Below are 16,548 nucleotides of genomic sequence, written 5' to 3'. Positions count from 1 at the left end.
ACCACGGTTGTTTTTGTTTCCCATCCATTGCCAAAGCTAACATTAACAGCTGTCTATAGTTAACAGCTGATCGGTGTTTTAAAAATGGCGGTCCGAAGTTTTTGTTTTCGAACGTCATGATAACCACCCCCCCCCCCCCCCCCCCCCCCCCAGCACCAGACGTAACCGTTCTTATCTCTGGACAAGCGCTAAGTTGGTGCTGAGTTGGAACCCGTTTTCTTGGCCCAGAGCCAGGTTTATTTGTGTGGAAAAGCAAAGAACAGGTTCAATATCTGGCACTTACTCCGAACCAGCACCAGAACCGCCTTGGTGGAAAAGACATAACAGTGGTATCACATTGGCCTCACCTTTCCATCCCTCTGATTCTCAACTGGCCATGGTCAACTCTGTAAATATTCATTGCATTTTGCAAAGAATATTTATTGAGGCACACCGGATGAAGGCCAGGATGGTCGACAGGTTATCTCCTCAGGAACCTGGGTCATTCTTTTCATGACCTGTAAAAACAAACAATGAGCTTGTTGTTATTTTCATAATGTTGAATGAGCAGGAAGCATAAAGTAGCTTGAGTTAATGAATCTAGTTTTAGTTACCTGAGGTATTTATTGGCAACATATTTTCTCTCTCCTGGGACATTTGTGCACAGTTTCAACAAGAACACCTGCCAAGGTAAGATGTATGCACCGTAGTTGTAATTTTACATATTACTACATGTTAAGAAGGTAATAATCTCAAAGTCAGATGATCTAATCAGCAGGATAGTAGTTCCAAGATAACATTTGACCTACTGACACAGGCGAGAGTAGTAATACAAACGTACGTAGCATACAAACAGAAATAGTAGTCTCCTGTCCAGCTAAATGGACGTCCTGTTGTAAGATAACATATTACTACTACGTGTTAAATAATTTACGCAACTCATAATCACAATCAGAGACTGTCGTTGTGAGCAGCTCTATGAACTAGACATCTTGACTGAAACTGCGAAAGTAGTAAAATATTTGTCCGTGTGCACATTAACTTATGTTGCTTACGATACTAAAAACAAGGCTAATACAAAGTTATTCTTAGGCTGCAACACTGACGTGTGTATTACACTAGTGTAACAACGGATGGCAAATGTTGGGCTATGTGTTGAAAATGCAAGTAAATGCTAAATGACCAAACTTACCAGTCTGAAGAGTCATTTCCAATCTACTGGCAAGTGGCTCCTCTACATCAGATCCTTTCTCTGATTCAGGCTCAAACAGATACCGTTCAACAGCTAAAGTCTCCATCTTCTTCTTCTGTTGCTCTGTCAGCCGCAGCAAAGCTCGTTGCACAACAACCAATCAGCGCGCAGCTTATTTAAATATTCATGAGCAGACCATATAAGGCAGAACACCTCTCGTTTCAAGCCAGGTCAATTTAGCAGGGTGGTGTGAGGGCCAAAAGAACAGCAAAAGCAACATTTTCAGCCCAACAAATGTTACATACCCTATCAGGAGACCTCAAGGAACAGCGTGATATACTCCATCCAACCATTCTATCACCCCTTTAATGCATATACACATCAACTTTCTTTGATATTAATGCATATACACATCAACTTTCTTTGATATTAATGCATATACACATCACCTTTCTTTTATATTAATGCATATACACATCAACTTTCTTTGATATTAATGCATATACACATCACCTTTCTTTTATATTAATGCATATACACATCAACTTTCTTTGATATTAATGCATATACACATCAACTTTCTTTTTATTATATCATCACCATTCATTATGTCATCATCACTATTCATTATGTCATCATCACAATTCATTATGACATCAATTTTCTTTTTAGTAAATTCATATACACATCAACTTTCTTTTTGATTAATGCATACAATGATCCGAGTATCCGGCTGAAACGAGTATCCGGTACGGATAAAGCACTTTTGCCGAGTACAAGTATTATCCGAGTAATATGAGTCAATATCCGTGCTCGGATTGAATAAAACTCCTCAACTGGCCGCGCAGCGTTCTGTGATAATCACAGCGCCCCCCCCCCCCGCCTACAAACCCGCTCGGATCAATCACACACACACAGAACATGGAGAAATGTGCTCCCTCTCTCTCTCTCTCTCGCTCTCTCCGTCAGTCAGTCGGGTCTGCGGATCTGTTCCGTTAACGTTTAGGGTTTCTTCAGCTTCAGGTTTGTTTTTAACTTCGGTTTGTAGTCCTTACATAGTAACCAGTAGATTTCTGGTGAACGTTGGGTTTGTAGTCCTTACATAGTAACCAGTAGATTTCTGGTGAACGTGGGGTTTGTAGTCCTTACATAGTAACCAGTAGATTTCTGGTGAACGTGGGGTTTGTAGTCCTTACATAGTAACCAGTAGATTTCTGGTGAACGTGGGGTTTGTAGTCCTTACATAGTAACCAGTAGATTTCTGGTGAACGTGGGGTTTGTAGTCCTTACATAGTAACCAGTAGATTTCTGGTGAACGTGGGGTTTGTAGTCCTTACATAGTAACCAGTAGATTTCTGGTGAACGTGGGGTTTGTAGTCCTACATAGTAACCAGTAGATTTCTGGTGAACGTGGGGTTGTAGTACTTACATAGTAACCAGTAGATTTCTGGTGAACGTGGGGTTTGTAGTCCTTACATAGTAACCAGTAGATTTCTGGTGAACGTGGGGTTTCAGACGTGCTGCTTGTTTTAAATGCGACTCCCGTTGCGTCTCTGCCATCGGAGATTTTTTTTTTTTTTTACTGTCAGCTGCCCCCCGCCCCCTCTCTCTCTGTGTCTCTCTCTTACTCACACACACACACACACACACACACACACACACACACACACACACACACACACACACCTTGTGTGGAAACAAAAGAAATACAAAAAATAAAAAAGAACCAAAAACCAAAAAATCACACTGATCATACAAAAATAAAAAGTTAAAAAAAGAAAGTTATACGGAGTATGAAAACTCTTGTTCATTACATTTTACTTCATAATTGCAACCGCATGTGTTGTATTCATTGTTGCAAAACGTTCTGTATATAGTTTGTTTGTTACCATGACAACACCATTGATCTGAAGCTTGATGCTGTCATGTAAATAGTTTTCAAATCAGCAATACAAATAACAATTTTTGATCAACTCATATCAATTGCATGCTTAAGGAATGGTTGAGGAATACTGAACTACATTTAATCACACTATTAGTTCACGTAAACATTTTGCCGTAGCTTGCTAGTAGTTTAACTACCTTCACCTTGGAATCAAGGAGTTGACTTGCTTTTTGCTCTTTTTTGCACTATAATTTACACTTCTGAATTTTCAAGAGTTCTTTGATTTGTTTTGTTCCACATTGATTCATTTATTTAGCCTGTTGCTACACTTATAAATACTTTCATGTATTTCCATGTTTCTATTTTTCATTACTGTAATTAATTCTGAATTTTCTTACCTCTGTCTTTACTTAGACTTGGGTGACTTGTTGTCTTCCAGAACTTATTATTTATATATGCTGTGGTCAAACTGCAAGTATTTTGAACTCCTACTTGAATTGTTGAACACTGAGATTGTTTATTTTAATGCTGCTACACTGCCTACCAACTGAGGGGGACAATGTGTATGAACGCACTTCCCCTTCTTGTGGATGTGATAACACAGGACCCCCCTGGATGGAATTGCTAGAAAGACACTGTTTGCACAAATGTTCATAAACTTTAAACAAATTGCAAATCGTAGTGCACTGCCTGTGTCTGTGGATCCTCATGGAGGCAGCTTGATTGATTGATATGCTCCCTTATTTGTACCATAACAGAGATCTAATATTTTATCAAATCAGGTTGGGCAAGTAACCTTTCTGGTTATTTCTTGACAAATAAAGCAACTCACCACACAATGGAAACTACTGCAATGGCTGGGAATCTGCTTGGAAGGTAGCTATGCTCACCACTATACCACCATCACGTAGTTAGTTTGGCGCTGTGGCAGACGGCTGCCTCTCCAGTAGCTCTCCAGTTTTTAGCTCTTTCTACTTATTTAACCTCTTTTTTGTATCTCTTTTTAACTCTTCTTGCGAAGATAGTGTGTTTCTATATATCCTATGGATATTTCCAATCGTAAAATTCAACCAGGAGCCAGCTTTCTCACTTACTCAAGAGAGGAATTGCTGGCTCTGCACACAAAGGGACGCGCCGGGACACGGCACCCTATCCCGACGGAGCTGAGGAGGAGACCCAGGGGCTGCAAGGCCGGGGCGAAGCTAAAGGCCGAGCTAGCGGAGAATCGGAGGCGCTACAAGCCATCGATTCCCTCCGTTATCATGGGGAACGTGAACTCGCTGCCGAACAAGATCGACGAGCTGTCCGCGCTGAACAACCAACGGACTTACCGTGAGACCAGCTTGTTCATCTTTACGGAGACATGGCTAAACCACCTCGTACCAGATGCTAACGTGGACCTGCTTGGATTCACTGCCGTGAGAGCCGACAGAGACACACAGGCAAGTGGGAAAAGCAAAGGTGGGGGACTCATCATGTATGTCAACGACCGCTGGTGTAACCCAGGACATGTCTCCGTAAAGACAGCCTCATGTTGCCGGGACCTCGAGCTGCTAGCCGTTAGCTTACGGCCATATTATTTACCCAGGGAGTTCAGCCATGTGGTTACTCTCTGTGTTTACATCCCTCCGAGAGCGGACGCAGCCGCTGCCTGTGAGAAGATTCACTCCGTCACAGCAGCGCTGCAGACACAGCACCCTGAGGCCTTCATGATCATCTCTGGGGACTTTAACCATGCTACTTTGGACTCTACTTTGGCTGTTTTTCACCAGGTTGTAGACTGTCCGACCAGAAACAACAGGACAATTGATCTCCTGTATGCTAATGTGAGGGATGCATACAGAGCGACTCCCCTCCCCCCACTGGGGAAGTCTGATCACAACCTGGTTCATCTACAGCCACTGTACACCCCCCTGGTCCAAAAACAGCCGGTGACAACTCGCAACAGCAGGAGGTGGTCCCCTGAGATGGAAAGTGCCCTGAGAGACTGCTACAACACCACAGACTGGGATGTGCTGATCGACCCGCATGGTGAGGACATAGAGGGGATGACACACTGTCTGACGGACTACCTGAACTTTTGTGCAGACGTGGTCTCCCCTATCAAGACCGTCCGATGTTACCCTAACAACAAGCCATGGGTAACACAGGAGGTCAAGGCTGTCCTCAACAGGAAGAAGGCTGCCTTCAGGAGCAGGGACAGGGAAGCATGAAGGCAGCACAGCGGGAGGTGAAACATTGTGTGAGGGAAGCTAAGGACAGCTACAGGAGGAGGTGGAGCAGAAGCTGAGGGAAAACAACATGAGGGAGGTCTGGGAAGGTGTGAGGACCATCACAGGTCACAACACAAAGACCAGAACAACAGGGGGACAATGGAGAGGGCCAAGGAGCTGAATAACTTTTTCAACAGGTTTAACCAGCCCTTGCCCCCCCTCCCCCCACCCTCACCCCAGCAATGTTCCCTTCCCTCCACACACCTCCCCCCTGACACCACCACATCCCAGTCTAACACACCTCCCCCCCAGCACCACAATACCCCCTCCTCCTCCTCAATACAATCCCCGCCCCACATCACCACGGACCAGGTCAGAGAGCAGCTGAGGAAGCTCCGGCCCAGGAAAGCAGCAGGCCCGGATAAAGTGTGTCCGAGACTGCTGAAGACCTGCGCAGCAGAACTGGGGGAGCCGCTCCAACGGATCTTCAACCTTAGCCTGCAGCTAGGGAGAGTGCCCACCCTTTGGAAGACATCCTGCATCGTTCCAGTTCCCAAGAAGAACAGGCCCAGCGAGCTGAATGACTTCCGACCGGTGGCGCTCACTTCACACCTGATGAAGACGTTGGAGCGGCTCTTCCTCAGCCTCCTCAGACCCCAGGTACAGCACGCCCAGGACCTCCTGCAGTTTGCGTACCAGCCAGATGTTGGTGTGGAGGACGCCATCCTCTACCTGTTACACCGGGTCCACTCCCATCTGGATAAGGGGGATGGCACAGTGAGGGTCCTCTTCTTGGACTTCTCCAGTGCCTTTAATACCATCCGGCCCCCTATACTCCAGGACAAACTGATCAGGATGGGAGTGGACCCCTATCTGGTAGACTGGATCAGAGACTACCTCACCGACAGGCCACAGTACGTCAGGCTGAAGGACATCATGTCTGACACTGTGGTCAGCAGCACTGGAGCCCCCCAGGGCACAGTGCTGGCCCCTCTTCTCTTCACCCTGTACACCTCGGACTTCTGCTACAACTCGGAGCTGTGTCACATACAGAAGTACGCAGATGACACAGCCATCGTTGGGTGTATCAGGGGGGACAGGGAGGAGGAGTATCGGAGTCTGGTGGGGGACTTTGCTCTCTGGTGTCGCACTAACTGCCTACAGCTCAACACCTCTAAAACAAAGGAGCTGGTCGTTGATTTTGGGAGGTCCAGACCAAAACCGCAACCAGTCCTGTTGGAGGGAGTTGAGGTGGAGGCAGTCCAATCATACAAATACCTCGGGCTGTGGCTGGACAACAAACTGGACTGGACAACACACAGCAGCCACCTATACAGGAAGACACAGAGCCAGCTGTACTTCCTGAGGAGACTGCGCTCCTTTAACATCTGCAACAAACTGCTGTGGATGTTTTACCAGTCTGTGGTCACCAGTGTCCTCTTCTACACTGTGGTGTGCTGGGGGGGCAGCATATCAGAGAAGGACACCCACAGGCTGGAAAAACTGATCAGGCGGGCCGGCTCTGTGGTCGGCATGAAGCTGGACTCACTAGTGACGGTGGCAGAGAGGAGGACATCGGACAAACTGCTGGACATTACTGAACATGCCAGCCACCCCCTGCACACCGTCATCAGCACCCAGAGGAGCCGGTTCAGTGGAAGGCTGCTCCTTCCCAAGTGCTGGACCAACAGACTTAAGGACTCCTTTGTCCCTCATGCCATCAGACTGTACAACTCCTCACTAGGGGGGAGAAGGAAATAGGGCAGAGAGGACGATACATACATAGATACATACATACATATATACACACAGTACACATACATACGTACAGTACACATACAGACAAACATACATGCACACCTGGACTTAAATTCACACCTGGTCACTTTATCACTTTAACACTGGACTCAACACTGACACTTTAATAATAATTTATTGTCTTTTCTTTGTTTAGTTGACGAATGTTCTTATTGTTGTTATTATTATTGTTATTTTGTTGTCTTTATACTGTCTTTTTTCATCTATTTTTTATTTCTTTTTCTTGCTAAAACTGCTGCTGTAGCTTTCAATTTCCTCGAGGGAGTCATCCCAAAAGGATCAATAAAGAGAAGTCTAAGTCTAATACAATGACGGTTCAAGTCCACATGTGGCTGGAGAGATGCCACTTCACCTCCTGGGCACTGCCAGGTACTCTTGAGCAAGGCACTGAACACCCCCAAAGGCACAGGTCCAGCTGGCAGCCCACTCACTCTGACATCTCTCCATTTGTGCATGAATAGGTCCTGAGCGTGTGTGAGTGTTTTTCAAACCTGTGTGTGGTTACTAACAGAGTGTAAATTGCAATTTTCCCACTGGGGATCTTATGTGATCTTATTAACAAATAAATGTGATGTGTATATGCATTAATCTAAAAGAAAGTTGATGTGTATATGCATTAATTTAAAAGAAAGTTGACGTGTACATGCATTAATCAGCAGACCTTGTGGCGCAACGGCAGTGTGTCTGACTCCAGATCAGAAGGTTGTGTGTTTAAATCACTCGGGGTCAAATGTTTAGTGGTGGCAGTAGCTCAGTCGGCCTTTGCAAGTGCCCGTGTTGACCAAAGTACAGAGTGTGGATTGGTGGCTGGAGAGATGCCACTTGCTTGCTAGGCACTGAACCCCCCCCCCAACTGCTCAGGGTGCTGGTCCAGCCTACTCACTCATACCTCTCTCCATTTGTGCATGGTCCTGAGCATGTGTGTGTATTTCAGGCCTGTGTGTGATCACAAACAAATTGTAATTTCCCCACTGGGGATCAATAAATATTGTATGTTAAATTACGTTAATTAAAAAAAAAGTAGATGTGTATAGATGACATAATGAATTGTGATGATGGCATAATGAATGTTGATGATATAATGAAAAGCATTTTGATGTGTATATGCATTAATCAAAAAGAAAGTTGATGTGAATGTGCATTAATCTAAAATAAAGTTAATGTGTATATATGACAATGAATTGTGATGATGACATAAAGAAAAGAAAGTTGAAAGTGTCTATGCATCAATCTAAAAGAAAGTTGTGATGATGACATAATGAATGGTGATTATTTAATGAAACGAAAGTTGATGTGTATATGCATTAATCAAAAAGAATGTAACTTATTATTTGTTAATGTAAATTCTGAAAAGCATAGAATTTGTGAAAGTAGCATGAAATAGGGCTGTTGGTGAGTTTGCAGGTGCAGTGAACATTTCCATGGTAACAGGGAGTTCCACCAATCAGATATGTCACTGTAAAAAATAGAATGTTGGCACATCAAAGGAATGCTTTTGATCCTTTAATGCGGATCAAAGGTGCTTACGATGTTCTGGTTTCAGATCAGGTCCATATTAAAATGATTGCACATGTAATGATTTTTTATGACCACTGTGCACTTTGTACTAATGAGTGGCAAATAACTGTTTTTGTCTTTTTCTAAGATGTATATTCTGTGATGTCTGAGTAGTTACAGTGTGTAATTTTTCTACCTAATGGATATTTTCTAATGTGTTTTGTTGCCATAAGAGTGTTTTCTAGCTGAAGAAGAAATTATTTGGATTTTCTGTGTACTAACAGGTGGCACCCACATCTTCTACCATATCCATGAATTCATTCCCACAACTCTCAATTGCTCCAGTACAAGATGACACCATGGCTAATGGTACCCAAGCGCAAAATGTGGTTGAAATCAGGTAACCAATGTTGACACTGTATACACATTTTTAAGTATTTATTCATTTATTTATTTATTTGTATACTATTTGATTGTGAGTAATGCCTTTATTTTATTTTTTTTAATTTAGGCTCTCCAAGAATTGCGAGCTATACGTGCCCAGCAAGACCAGGAGTATAATAAAACTTTGTTAGTGGATCAGGAGAAGGTAATACTTAAAAGTTCTGCTTACGTATAATTCACGTTCTCTTACAGGATGCATACATACTTTAGAATGTGGTCTTCTTTTAATAGGAGTGGAAGAAACTAGCCTACCATGCCTGTGAGGAAAGACGTCAAAAGGTTTGTTTGTAATATATTAGTTTGGTAAACTAGCTAAAGGTTTTTTAATTTTATTTTTAAATGAGAAGTCACATTTCAGGCTATTGAGGCAAGACGTCAGCAACTCTCTGCATGTGAGGAACCCTCAGATGGGGTGTTCATCAAATTTAAATATCCAAATGGACACATCAATATGAGGAAATTCAGCTTGTTGGAGCCAATCCAGGTGAAATGTGTTCAGCTTAAGGAAAAATATCAGGTGTCTTCTCAGTGGGTTGAACACTTGACTAACACTGTTTCACATATTTTAAGATCTTGTGTGACTTTGTGGGACAAGATGATATTGCCAGTGAAATCTTTGTGGTGCAAGAAGCCACATCACCAAGATCAATTGAGAGCACTTCCTCCGGGTCAATAATGGATCATGGCATAAAAGCAACCTCAACTTTATATGTACTTTGGTTTTCAAATCATGATGTACAGGTAAATGTGTGCTGGATTAAATTCCTGTTTCAAATTAAAACAGTGTTTTGGTTTGCAAGCTCATGTATTGTGCATGTTCATATTCAGGAAATTCTGTCGGATCAACAAAATGATGGAGCTTATGCCCTACGCCATACATCTCATGGTCAGTCATCGCTGTGTGAGACCTCCTCCCAGCCAAGTCTCTCTGTGCCCTTTCTCCAGCCACTGCTGTTTGAGACCTCCTCCCAGCCAAGTCTCTCTGTGCCCTCTCTTCAGCCACTGCTGTGTGAGACCTCCTCCCAGCCACTGCTCACTCTGTTCTCGCAACCACAAGAAATCTTGACTCTCCATGATGAACCATCACTTCCTCCTTCATCTGCCCAGGAATCAATCATTATTCTTGATGAACAAGATGAGACAGTATTACAAAATCAGTCTCCTGTTTCAACACATGACCTCAGAGGACCTGATGATGAGTAGGTTTTTCCTCATTAACTTGACTTCACATTTTTGTGTATTTAAAAAATATATATGTATATATATATATCCTGTTATATTTAATCAGGTGTTAAACTTATAAAATATGGTACATATTTGGCATATTAATAAAATGCATGAACTTATTTGGTTGCAGGATTGATCTACAGACCATATTGGAAAAAATGGTCAGCAAAGTTGATGGAAGCTTCTGTCCAACAAGCAACCAAATAAATGTGTGCAGGGATAATGTTTTCCTGTGTAGCCTGCGGGCGTTCAAGGGTAGGTCCTTCAGCCCTGAAGCAAAATTGAATGTTGAATTATTTTTGGTTGGCAGCCTGGTCGCCCAGCGTCTGGTTGGCAGCCTGGTCGCCCAGCGTCTGGTTGGCAGCCTGGTCGCCCAGCGTCTGGTTGGCAGCCTGGTCGCCCAGCGTCTGGTTGGCAGCCTGGTCGCCCAGCGTCTGGTTGGCAGCCTGGTCGCCCAGCGTCTGGCAGGTTTTGAGCTGTTTGGGTCCGTTCAGGGGCAATTGAACATCTGCAAGTTTTTTAATAGCTGCCTCAGCTTCCACTTCATTGGTTTCCAGTTGTGCTGAAAAATACGTAGAAATCGTTAACTCCCAACTACCCTTGACATTAATACTGTAAATAATTTACCATTAAGGCTTCTTTGTTTTTGATTAAAAACTAAAGTATTAAGACTTCCTTTTAAGACTTGATACCTCCAAAACATTGAATTGGTAATTAGGCCAGTGGAGTTTGTTTACATCATTACAGACTCTGAATTGAGATTAAGCTAGCACAGCAGTTGTGTTCATGTGCTGCATTTACTTGTTTTGGAAATTCCACAATCTCTACAGAGCTACCTTAGCTTAAGTTGGCTGACTGACTATATAAATGTCTGAATAATTTGAGAAGCCCGCTTTATGCCTACATTGTATGGTCAAAATAGCTCAAATTAAACATGGGTTGGAATCCCCATTCCAAAAGCCAGACAACTTAACCTTAATTTACTACATTGTGCCACAAAGAACCTCAGCTGTAAACACAATTGCAGCATTTTCCCAATATGGTTTCATAGAACCTGCTCACCTTTTTTAGCGGCTTGGATCAACTTGGACTCCATTGACTGGAGAAGTGCAAAGGCCCTCTTCATGGAGAGATCATTGGGAGACACATCTGTAGTACAAAATAAATGTAGTTAGTGTCCGTAAGTAGCTCTTGAAAGATTCTGTCACTAACGTCTTTACCTCTAATCATTCTCCTCTGCAGCTCATCATCATGTCTTTCATTTGTGCCGCCAACTGGCAAACTCAAGCCTAAGGACAATGCAACTGCTGTTAATCAAATGTTTCTGCTGTTTGACGCCACATATCATGAACTTGCTAAATTTCATTTGAGTAATTGAGTAATTTACCCTACTCTTTACATTCGCTATACTCCACTACATATTTGAATACAAGCTTCAAACAGAAGAAATGTAACAACCTTTGTTAATCCAAACAGTCAGCGCACAAACAACAAAGACCCAAACAGCTGCCATCACTCCAGTCACCAAGAGAAACTGGTTCCTGTGCTACATGCCAGGTAAAAACCCATCATGCAGGTAGCACAGCTGTTGCTGATCAGCTCTGATTGTCTCTCTCTGCAGAGTCAGTGCTAGTTGAGATTCAGCCAGGAAAAATGGGAATTTGGAAGCAAGGGACATGTACAGACTATATTGTAAAGAAAGTCCAGGAAGTTGTGTTTTTTACAAGAAAGAAAGTCAATGATGTTTGTCTGAACACTGTTAGACTTTTTTTGTAAATTTGCGTTAACTTACTGGCAACGTGCTGTAACTTCCTGATTACAGTATCATAACTGTACATGTTTTTTTACAGTATAAGACCCTTACTGTAACTTAGTTTTACAGTAGTAAAAATATCCTTGGTTTTACTGTTTAAAGAACTCCACAGTGGCAAAGCCCCAGGGATTGATTAAATTCGTTGAGAAATACTGTAAGGAGAGGCTGTCTTGGTTGACATACCTCTTTAACATTACGTGGAGGTCTGTGGCAGTGCCTAAGGAGTGGCAGACCAGGGTGGTTGCTCCCCTCTTCAAGAAGAATGGCATCTGCCCATTACAGGAGTATCACTATGCTCAGGCTCCTTGGTAAACTCTACTCCAAGGTGCTGGAAAGTCAAGTTCAGCCAATCCTCAGCAAGGAGTGTACCAATGTATGTAACATTTCAGCAGTTGACAGTGGTGGGATTTGAACCCACGCCTCCAGAGAGACTGGAGCCTTAATCCAGCACCCTAGACCACTCGGCCACACTACTTGCAAGTATCACTTCCCCAGATCTGACAAACACAAGGAACGTAACTAACGGTATGCTTGTCAATGTTATTGGAACAAAACGTTTGCAAGGGAAAAGCCAATCCTTACATTCTAAAAAACGTTATCACTCTTTGTCATTTTTCTCTGGCATTGTTGATTTTAGAATATTGTAACTAATAAGTAGGTTTAGGTCTGTGTGAATATGGGCTGAGCATTTACCTGGGCTGAATATGTGAACATCTTCTTTTGCATATTCACTGTAAAGAGCCATTACTCCTCCAACTGCCAACTATTGTTCCAGAGACAATAGGATTTACAGTTTTAGATTGCAAGGTAACTGTCAAAGACCAAAGACTTCAATGAAATACCTCAAGGGATCAAAACAGTTTGTCAAAATGGGAAAGTTCATGTTTTTTGATTAGAAATTCGAGCACAGTTGTTCATCTACCATTCAAAAACAAAAGTACGATCATGAAACACATATAACTTAGATTACCTAACTACAGCTCTGATTCAATACAGGCCAATGTCAGCGATCGTACAGATCTTTCTGCAGACCTTCACCGGCTAAATACCGATTCCCATACCGGGAGCTAAACCTGGGGCACCTGGTTGAAAACCAGGTATCCTAACCGCTAGACCATATGGGACTGACCACATATTAATAACAGGGATTTCATGAATCAACTCATAGTCTGGCTGGAAACAGGCCTTTGCTTGAACGTGAATGAAGACGCTTCTTAAGTAAGTTTTATCTTGAAGCTTTTGAGTGTTCTTTAGGTTTTTATCTGCTTTAACTATTACCGGACAGCGGGGGCACGGAGCAGAGCAGAGCGGCCGTTAGGGAGGAATCCTCCTCCGTGTTCAGCTCCATTTTGAACTGGCGGTGAAAAACTTAACTGAACTTTATGACGAATAGAGATGTTGATAGGTTGATTTCTGTTAATAACAAACACAACTATAGTCAATAGAAAAAGAAAATATTTATATTAAAAGCCGTCTTGGTTCATCTTTCCACTGTTCCTACAATCACCACTCTGGTCTGGTTGGAAACTAAAGGATCTAAACTAAAAGGATGTTCCTCTTTAACTAAAAGGTCTATCTCTGTAGGGATCCATCCCATAATGTTGTCACACACTTAGAATAATGATCTGAGTCTGTCAGCAGCAACAGCACAACCTTTAGTGGACGCTGACTTTACCTTTAAATTAGGAGTTTAAACAGAGACACAACAGGAAGAATAAATCCATCAAATCAAGCCCCCAATAATCAGCATGTGGCCTTGTTTTATTTCAGGTAGTCACCATGGAGCTGTTCCACATTCCCAGACATTTAAAACAAGTCAATCATTGGCGTTATTCTACGAGTCAGATGAATAAATCAGCTGTTTGCTATTTGAGCTGCTCTGTTTCCTGCTGCTCCGTCATTCTTTAGTGTCCTCTGGAAACAGGTTGCTGTCCTTTATGTTTCTTTTGGATTACATCATCAGTGTCTTTGCTTTAGTCTGAAGAAACTCCAACAGATTTAAAACCACATGCAGTCACAGAAAATACAAACAGGGAATAGAAAATATCAGACAAAGAATATGAAATGAAAAGTCCCCAAAGTAAGAAAATATAATGTCAATCTACCAAACAACAATAACTGGAGAGCATCCAATTAAACATGGCCGACTTCCAGTATGTCGGTAATGAAGAGAGGAATGTTTGGACATATTACAGATGAATTTTGTTTTTATTTAACCTTTATTTAACCAGGAACAATCCCATTGAGCAACAGTAACTCTTCTTCCAGGGAAATAAGTTTCATAATACATAAAGACAGGAAAATGGTTCCATACTACAACACAAACAAGACATTACACTTAACTTAAGCAGACATACAACTTAAAAACAGGCTCCACTGAGATTTGAACTCAGATTGCTGCATTCAGAGTCCAGAGTGCTAACCATGGAACACCATGGAACCTTTAGAAGTGTTGCAGGGTTATGCTAGACAGTTTCTTTCACAATAGCCACATGTATGCTATTGAAGGTACACAACAATCACAGCAAAGATGAAAAAGCAACAATTACAGGCCACCTTAAGTCATTTAGTTAGCTAAGCGTTCAGAGGATGTGGGAAAAAACAAGTCAAGAACAGGTTTTGAAAGACTGGCCACAGACAGTGAATACAGCAGTAGATATGTCTACTGTGTACAAACACATGGTAACTTTACATGTGTTTACAATAAAAATGCTCACAAAACACTGTACTTGCAATTGCGTTTCTTGCGCACATTCATGTTCTCTTAAATGTAAAGAACATTGAAAGTCTTAATTACCAATATCATGTCTCAGACATTAGTTCTAGATGAATACACTAGCTGTCAGAAGTGGGATTTGAACCCACGCCTCCAGTGGAGACTGCGATCTGAACACAGCACCTTGGACTGCGCGGCCATCCTGACTGATGTAACTAATGTTCAGTAGGACCTGTCTCAAAAATTATAATATAGTAAATTAAACATGCCGTGATATAGTAGTTTCTCAGTCATCCATGTCATATTAAACAAGGGAAGGTTTCTCAACTGTCAGCCCAAATATATGGGCGTTCATGGAGACATGGAAGAAAGTCACCAGGGTGGCAAACTGTTATGGATCCGTCAAAGATGCTTATGAATCCTACAGCAGAGCTCTACTCGGCATGTCTGACCACAACTCTGTTCATTTGGTTCCGTCTAACAAACCGGCACTGAAGAGAAACAAGCCGAAAAGAAAGTTAGTTCCGGTTTGGTCAGATGAATCAATCCAGTGTCTACAGGAATGCTACTGCTGCACTGACTGGGATCTATTCAAAAACAAATGTAAGGACATTGATGAGCTCAAAGAGATTGTTTCTGCATACATCCCCTTCTGTGAGGACTTAGTCATCCCTCGTAAATCCATCTCCCTATGTCCAAATAATATACCATGGGTCTGCAAATCTGTCAAAAGCATAATTAATCAACGAAATATTATCTTCAACCAAGGTAACATGACTCAATACAGAGTACTTCAAAAACAAGCTAAAAAGGAACTTAAGCTTGCAAAACTTAATTATAAGGACAAAGTTGAGAACATGCTGAGCACAGGCCACTCACGTCCTGCATGGGAGGGTGTGAAAGCAATGATGCAACCTAAGAAGCGTCTGGTCTCCCTCAATGGCATGTCACACCTTGCCCTCTCAAACGATTTTTATAGTAGTTTTAATATTTATGATTTTAGTGAGGAGCTGTCAGATTTTAATAACGTTGCCCCAAAGCTGAAAAACAAGAACAGGCTGCAATATATAGTTAAGGTGTGTGGCAAGATTTCTCACAACCCTCTGACTGACTTAAGCTCTGTATATGAGACAAGGTCCCTCAAGAAGGCCCAATCAGTCCTGGCTGACCCTAGTCACCCCCTGAACAGCTGCTTCATCTTGTTGCCGTCTGGCCGCAGATTCGGTCTAAAGCCTAAATGCAGGACAAACAGACACAAAAACTCTTTTGTCCCTGCTGCTATAGGATTTTTAATAAGTCAATGTGAGGTGTGGACTTCCGTGTAGTACGTATTTATTTTATTTCTAGATGTATGGCTGTTGTCTTGTATAACCTGTGTGTTATTTATGTTACATGCTGCTGCACAACAAATTGCCCCCCGGGGATAATAAAGACTCCTTGAACCTTGAAGGGCAACAGGACTTGGTAAAAAGGTCCTCCGCAGTAGTTTTGTCTCTCATCCAAAAGAATACTTTAGTTGTTTTTTACACAGAAAGGGTTGGACACAGAGCCCACTCCCCCACCCATATCTGACAATTGAAAGCTGTGGGGAAAGGGGGGTTCCAAAGCTAATAGACCATTCAACAAGCAGTTCTGATGCACTATACTGGCCCATTCAGGATGAGCTGTATACTCTGACTGCAGCAACACAAGTTCAAATTTCGGTGATACCTAATTTTTATGGTGATTACAAGACTGAATGCAAAGTGTGTATCCCCCATGTAA

General features: G+C 42.4%; 1 long non-coding RNA gene across 1 annotated transcript; it reads right to left on the bottom strand.

Moving 5' to 3' along the window:
- Positions 1-402: 402 nt before the first annotated feature.
- Positions 403-1,316, bottom strand: LOC116675756 (uncharacterized). The gene is made up of 3 exons (XR_004328527.1): positions 1,172-1,316; positions 594-661; positions 403-497 (listed from the first exon to the last, which is right to left on the bottom strand). It is a non-coding gene; the product is annotated as an uncharacterized LOC116675756 (long non-coding RNA).
- Between the last annotated feature and the right edge of the window lie 15,232 nt (positions 1,317-16,548).

This window comes from Etheostoma spectabile, unplaced genomic scaffold, assembly GCF_008692095.1.
Source record: "Etheostoma spectabile isolate EspeVRDwgs_2016 unplaced genomic scaffold, UIUC_Espe_1.0 scaffold00002219, whole genome shotgun sequence".
Lineage (NCBI taxonomy): Eukaryota > Metazoa > Chordata > Actinopteri > Perciformes > Percidae > Etheostoma > Etheostoma spectabile.
This window is presented reverse-complemented; position numbering and strand designations above follow the sequence as displayed.